The following is a 7,867-nucleotide window of genomic DNA, read 5'->3' as shown; positions in this document are numbered from 1 at the left end:
TGTAACCAAGGCTGACCAGCACCAAGCAGAGGTATGATACGGCCTAAACTAAAGGCCGTGTAAATAGGCAAAAGTCTTCTCTCTTGCTTTACTGCATTTTAGGCAAAGTTTGTAGTTTTTAGTTTTTATATCTGTTCTTCCTCATCCTTGTGAATGTGTTTCTTTATCTATTTTTTTTTTCCCCCGAAAAGGCTAGATCTTTAGGTTCAGTTCTCATTTTAAAACTACTACTTTGAGATTTAGATGTCACAATTTGTGATGCGTTCAAAACAGATTTGCCTGTAAATAATGCCCAACTTTTCTGGCTTGACTTGAAAGAATTGAGGGCATTAAAAATATCCGGCTATGAGTGACATCTTTAAAACCTTACTCACTAGACTCAAAAGATTTTGAAATTATAGTTTAATATGTAGGTAGTCCAAAATTTTAAAGCATAATATAAGTAATTCTAGTAACTCTATAAATACTTTACTCAGCTCTACAAGCCTATTTTTCTGATGCTATATTCATTCCAACTGTAAATTTAAATTAGACTATGTCAAAGAAACAATTACAGTTTGTCACAAAAAGGAAAATTTAAACTCATGTCTTTTTCTTTATAAACTATTAGACATATAAAATGTGTTATTTTCCTCTTAAAATTTAAATTCATTTAATCTCAAGTTCAGTGCCTGCTGGATGCAAGGTTTTATGTACTTTTCAAGGAGGATTTATTCACCTAAATTTTGCTTCAGTTTAAGAGAAAAAATCTTTTTAAAAAAAGTTCCTAGTGTTTGCAAAGAGGCTTCTGAAGGGTGCTGACCAATTTGTGTTTAGGTTCATAAATTACATTCCATTAGGCTTATTAGAATACAAATTGTTCTTTATATACTTTAAGGAATATTAGACATGACAGAGCGTAATGGAGGTAAATCTTCAATGAATGTATTTGGTGTAAAATGAATCCATTTTGTATTTAAGRAAAAAAAAAGTTCTCTTTACACAGTGCTTTCTGCAATGCAATTTGTTAGCATTTTGTTCATAGGTACTGGAATTTTTCCAGCTGTGTTCAATTGAGATAGTCTGACCTTGGATTTGGGTTCAGGTAATACATTCTCCCCCGTCATCTTGGAGTATTCATGCGGTCTATGCATTTTAAACAGAAAATATTGATTTGTTTAGCTTGTGAAAACAACGTATCTAAAAGCAGTTTACTGCATGTTCTAAGGAAATAGAAAATGACTATTTCACTTCTTTCTCAAAGACTCAGCTTCTTTTGATAGTGCACATGCTTGTATTATCTCTACTATGTAGACTTAATGAATGCTTTCTCTTTGGCAGTAATGTGCAGAGCATAAGTGGTATTGGCCTTGGAGGGCTTTTTGACTTAATTTGCTGGATACAAAGCTTCTGTTTCCAATAATTTATTATGTTTCAAAATTGTCTCTGGGAATATAAAGTATGCACCTGAGGCTAGTTTTTATTTATTTCCAATCAATTTTTGAAGCCATGCTATTTTCTGGTATGAAAAAGTAGGTATTAGGCCACCTTCTTTTTTTYCCCCCCCTTCCTTCTGCATTGTATTTAAAACATTAATAAAATCTATATTATCGTATATTGATTTGTATCACACCTTTTGCTTGTAAGCTTTGAACTGCCTAGCAGTMCTTGTAAGCATCAAACTGCCTGTGTTAATTTCCAAAAACAAATTGATGGCAGATTAAGCTAAGTATTTAATCAGGGAAAAAAAAWWAAMMAMCYWAAAAAATACTCCTGTTGAATCTCTCATACTAAAATTGRTTCTCTTGYGTTTGATTTCAGACTTTATGAAGTATATATTAGAGAGCTTAACTAGTAAATTAGACAAGATAAATGCAATGTAGGTAAATTAAAATTGCTGAGAGAATTTTAACCAGATTTTTACCTATTTACTTTGTTCTCTAYTGGGTAGTAAAAATGAGCAACAAGAATGTTATTGGAAATACAGGATTTTTGTGTGTTGCTTTGGTTTAACTGGGAATGGAGGGTGATCAAACGGTTATGGGTTTGACTGATACACAGATCTGGACTCTTATTTCCATCTATAGGGCTTAGGCAAATCAGTGTACGTCTCTGCAGCACCTCCTTTATTGCTTCTGTTATTTAAGGTTTTTGGTACTTCAGCAGGATTTYGTTAGGCATTTCTTCAATGCTTGCTCTAACCAGATCTCAGTCTTGCTGGAAACCCCGGATATTTCTATGAGGCATTAAAAAGAAAGGAACATAAACTCTCTTTGAATGCAGGCTTAGAATAATTTTTACCTTGTCTACAGCTCATGTTCCTGCACAGTGAATGCCTCTTCATATACTCACTGCAGGTTCTGGCTAGCTTTGGTCATTTTTCTACACAGCTGGATAAATGGGGTAAAAACCCAGATGAAAAAGCAATGCTATAAATCTATTTTATCACATCCTATGAAAGCTAAACCTACAACCCACAAAATATATGTGCTTTACTTCACATGCCAAAGTCATCCTCTTGAAATCAATGGCACTTCAGAGGGGCATAGATTTAAACACGAGCATCAGCCCTCACCGGACCTCAATTGCGATTTATGTGTGTGCTTCACTGAGAAATTTTGGCCGTCTTGCTGCAAAAGCGTACAGAGATGGTTGGGTTTTGGCCTTATGGCAGCTTGTTTTGTGGGGACCTTGGGGCTGCTGTGGTCCAGAAATCTATGGAGCAAGTGCAGCCTAGGGCAGAGGAGCTGCCTAGGAAGGGGGAAATTTTTCCTAACTCCACTTTCTCTTCATTTGCTCTCTTATCTAATCACTTTGAGCTTTCTCTATCCTAAAGAGTGAGTTATTCTGGTTCAAGTTGTAAAGATATTTGGCCTTTTTAAGCAACTTYTTGTCTTTTTGGTGAACTCGCTGCAATGAAAAGGTTTAGGCAGATTTACCTCAAAGCTTTAGCCCAGCTATGGTCCTATTACAAGCTATTGAAGTGATTTGGTTTATTACTTCAGTACACTGTTTTTGTAAGAAAAGTTGGTACATCACACAGTGCTTTGAATCAGAGAATCCTTCTCTCTCATTCCTGGCTAGCGCTTAATAGGCAAACTCCTTAGATGCAGCTGCAACACAGCTACACTGTAACACATAATTTCTTTTTTAATATTGATTTGRCTTCATCTGCTTAAGTGATCTCTGGACAGAATATTACATTTAGCTCTCAAGTTTGCTGCTTCCCCCCCCCGTGTATGAAGTGCCTGAACTAATTTTTTGTGCACACAAGCCTCATCTGACACTGGTTGGTATAAAAAAGCTTGACATCAGAGAACCAAAGTATATTTTTTCCTTCCAACTAGGGAAGATGAACATTTGGACCAAAGGCTCTCATTGAAAATAATTCCTTAAATAATCACTTATCTTGAAGGCRTTTGATCTGTGTGATCTGAACAAAACTGCTGATAACTTCAGAGAAATAGAAAACTGTGTTAAAAATCACTTTCTCCTGGGGACGAGAGTCCTGTCAGTCGCGTGGCGATTAGAGGTTTGGAAGCACGCCAGCCCATCAGGCAGCGTGCAAGTTCTCTGATGCCAATTGCATTAGCTTTCCTCCGCTAATGTGCTGCATAGCTAGGAAAATAAAAGAATGAAGGTCAACACACCAGCATATACTGCCTGTTATAGTGAGGGCTAGTCATCCTGTTTGGGAGAATGAAAATGCATCAGAGTTCAGGCTGCGGGCTAGATGACCTTCTCCTGCGCCCAAGGTCCTGGGATTTTGTCCTCAAGTCCTAAGTGCAATGAGTGCTTGTCAAGAGTCCAGTCCCAGGATACAATTTACTCTGAAATTCCCGAACGAACACAGTTTGCCTTCAACCACTGTGACCTGCTATTTATGTGGAGATGCTGTGGGCTATGAACTTTCTGCAGACTGTAACCCACTGCTGTACTCTGCTCTCACTCATCCAGTTTTGTTCACTGTGAGGGTACTAACACACAGGAATCGGTGTGGCTCATGAGTAAAAAACCTGTGCTTTATGATTAAATTGAATGCCACTAGGCAAGAAGTCAGGTACCTGCTTAACATACTTCTCCCACAGGCATCTTGTTATGGAGATGTATTACAGCGATGGATGATAGGCCCRTGTGTCTACTGACTTACGTTAGCCATACTAGAGTAGTACCACTACATGAATGATAGATGACTGTGTATTTGCAAAGTCATTAATCACTATGTCCTTCTCCCTACTCAGAAGTAGGGAGAAAGAGCCAAACTTCTCCCAAAAGCATCTTAAGTATAATACTTGTTGGGAGATTAATGAATTGAARCAAAATATTAAAAACAGGAGTTAAGCATAAGAAGTCATCAAAACACATTAAGGTGACTATATCTGAACTGTATCTAGTAATCACAACTAATTGGTTTGGATATTGAGAAGCTTGAATCTAGCACTCAGGCCAAAAAAGCGTGAGGGCCCACCAGTCTGTGCTCCATCCTACTCAGGATATACCAGAGACTTCCACGGTTTCCTGTTTCTCCCCCTGCATGCAGAACGCTGTTCTTTGCATTGGGTGTGCTGTGGCAGGCTTGGAAGACTGGCACCGCTGCTGACACAGTTCCGCAGCCTTGGAGTCGCTCGTCACTAGAGAAGGAATAAACTGTAACTCCCCAGGTAGCAGTTGGCACAGAGTCTAGCATCAATCAGCTTGTAAAATGGGTTGATTGACACTGGAATCTACCTTGTGACTACTAAAAGAACCAGAGGAGCATAAAATTGTGGGAAAGAAAGAAAACTCTTTGATAGTGAATGACAAAAACCTAATAGGTTATTTTTTTTCTTAAACTATTTTTAGCCCAAAGGGGGAAGGTTTTCTTTTTTTAACCTTTTTTCAGTTCTACTCTGTAATAACCTCATAAGGGAGATGGGATGTAAGAGTGGGGAACAATTTGTAGTATTTCCTCATGACCATTATGTGCTACATTTGCCCTTCAAGCTTGAAGTGACTTTGTTTTTTTAAGTAATTATAAGGGGATAGACCTCCCAAAGCAAGGGAACTCTACTGTAGTTCTCTTTCCTCGTACTGATGATAATTAATACTCATAAAACAGGGACAAGGGCAATATTGCAACAGCTACCCTTGATAAGCTTATAACCTTAAAAGAAAGYTCTCATTTCTTGCCTTTTAAATAACCAGCGTTTGATTGCACAATGTTATATCTGGCACRGAGTGAATAAACGCTGCATTATTTTGTTGGTTTAAAAGCACTAACAACATAAATACGTGAACAACGAAGGAGGAGCATACTTTGTCATTAAGCATGCTTTGTCATTAAAAGGCAGATGGTGGATGATGTGGAGATAAAAGTGCAAGAAATATTGTTGTCATTTCTAATTGCCTAATTCTGTTCCTGTTGAATGAAGAAACATATCTTCTCTGATTGCAATGGTGGCAAAAGGTGAATTATATATAAACCAGAGATTTTGCCTGAGATTAAATCCTTTACATAGCTATATGCAAATCTGAGTCTTCACGTTGCAGCTGAGACATGCCAATAATAGCAAGAAGAAAAAATATTTCCTGTCTATAGGTCTCTTTTTTTTTGATCAATGCAAAGATGAGTTGTGCACCTTTAGATGACAGATTTTGCTTTATAGATATTGTTTAGGTGATCTGTAACCATCCAAATGTTCTCTTTTACACAGCTGATTTGCAAGGCTTATATTGAAAAAAATAGTACAAAACAAGTCCACTGTAACCTTGACTGCTTTAGAGAATAAATGCAGAATCTTGTTCATGTAGTTCACTAGTAAATTTTTTGGGATTAATATGAGGCATTCTGATACATAACACTTTTTTTCACTTCAGTCTTTCAMCAGAGGTTCACAAAAATCTTTGAGTAATAGCATGTAATTGCTATTCTTATGCAACTGGTCTGAAGACTTGCAGCAGTTATCTAGAATTTCTCAGTATTGCTATTACTTGAGGTACTGATTTGGGCGTGTACTTAGTACTTATAGATGACTGTAAGATATGTGTGTGTATGGTGCACACAGGGAAATAATATAGACTAAAATTAGGGCTTTCTAATATTTCCRGTTGTAAGACACTTTTGAGTTGCTCATATAACTTTGTATTTGTACTGAAATCATAGGGGGCACTAGTGCCGGGCTGAATTTAAATAGAAACTTTGAGTGATTTTTTTCAGAAAATGAAACCAGAGGAGAAAAATTAAGTTTTGCTTACAGTAAGTTCTGAAAGCTCTGTGAAAAACTATTTCTTCCACATATCTTGGGACATTGACTTCAAAGAGTGCAATACGGTGAGGAAGCTTTTTATTCAGTGGAGTCTCTTTCATRATCTGTAYACAAGCCCACTTATTTTGCCTTTCATGCATGTTTGTCAGACTTCTTAGAAATCTCAGTTTGTTTTTTCCATAATGTGGCACTGAAAGGTGGGGGCAGGGAGTAATCCTCGTAAGTAGTTTTGGTAATTTTGACTCAAAATTACAATGGCAATTGTAATCCTAAAATTACAACTCTAATTTTAATTTGAAATTATCTTTTGAAAATGGAGTATAGATTGATTACTACACTCCCTTTATTTTCCCCTTTACTTCATCTTACGCTTTTTAGCTCATGAGCTAGCTTGTGTGTGGCCACATCAGCAGCTGATTCCTCATTTGGCATAAAYGAAGGGCTGAGAACCTTTGAACAGAGGGCAGAAGCTAGGTGCATGAGGGTAAGAATTTTTCAASTGGTTTTGCCATCAGTGGAGGTTCTTTTAGATACACCCTAAGAGGTTTCTCTCTCCACCCTTGATCTTCTCGCCACTCCTCATTGCTATGATACATCTAAAAAATACTTTGTTTCAACAAATTCTGCTTCYGCTCTTAGCATGGTGACTGTGGTGRGGTAAAAACTTTCAGACAAGAAGCAGAAATGAGTAGCTGGAAGCAGGACCTTCTATTTAAAGAGGTAAACTGAGTTATGGCTTTTAAAATGGTGCTTACTRAATCCATTTCCATTTAACTGTCCCTGTGGCTAAGAAAGTAAAACTGCAGTTTATCCAAAACCAGAAATATCCCAATAAATGTAATGTTCATAGAGACTCTGCAGTCATTAGTAACACTTTTTCCATGCTAAGGAAGGAGAATTTAGCTGAGCTAAAAATACTGTAATTATACAGTAGCACTTGAAACAGTTAGGAAGATATGGACTGTGATCAGCTAAAAGCAGTATTCTCTCCTGCAGTGTACCCAGTTGAAGGATACATCAGCTTATGCAGTATTTTACTGCGAGTGGTTTTCTTTGTGTTGGATCCAGTAGAAATGGGGAATACGACATATCCAGAGAATAGAGAGCTAAAAGAAGACGTGTCCTGAAACGTGAGAAGGGTCGGGAAGAGAGGTGGCAGGAAGCGGGCGGCGAGGGCTGAGCGTGCTGGAGGCTTGACGCTGGTTGCAGCAGGCGATAGAAGTTGGGGTGTGCGGGGAAGATGAACGAGAAGCCTGAAGATGGATCGTTTTGGTGACGAAACAGGCTGGGAGAATAACGTGAAAGGACCTAGCCAAACTGAGTGCAGCAGGAAGCAGAAAGTACGGGGTAGTAGAAAGTATTTCTCTAGAGCGAATGGCCCTTCAGAGCCCGGCATGGAGTCCCCCGACAGGCACCTTTCTCGTGCTGTCCCCGAGTGTCTGTAAAGCTGCTGTCAGATGAAAATTTACTTGCGAGCTTCAGAAAGGATATGTACGATGYGTGAGCATATATATATACTGCTTTTTTAGCCATTGACAGCCTTCTGTACCACGTGCTGCCCAGCTCTTCTGTGCTACTGTCATGGCATAACCTGATCTACTCATACAGAGGTCCACTTTGTGAAATGTATGGATCAGAGCTTT

The 7,867-nt window shown here is 38.1% G+C and overlaps 1 protein-coding gene across 8 annotated transcripts in view; it reads left to right on the top strand.

The window, feature by feature from the left end:
* The window catches only part of NLGN1 (neuroligin 1), a 301,748-nt gene that overhangs the window by 232,350 nt on the left and 61,531 nt on the right, over positions 1-7,867 (top strand). The gene's annotated exons all lie outside the window — the stretch shown is intronic.

The sequence above is a fragment of the Rhea americana genome, unplaced genomic scaffold, assembly GCF_003343005.1.
Source record: "Rhea americana isolate MKP2758 unplaced genomic scaffold, rheAme1 scaffold_76, whole genome shotgun sequence".
NCBI lineage: Eukaryota > Metazoa > Chordata > Aves > Rheiformes > Rheidae > Rhea > Rhea americana.
Note: the sequence above shows the minus strand (reverse complement) of the source record. Positions and strands in the feature narration are given on the sequence as shown.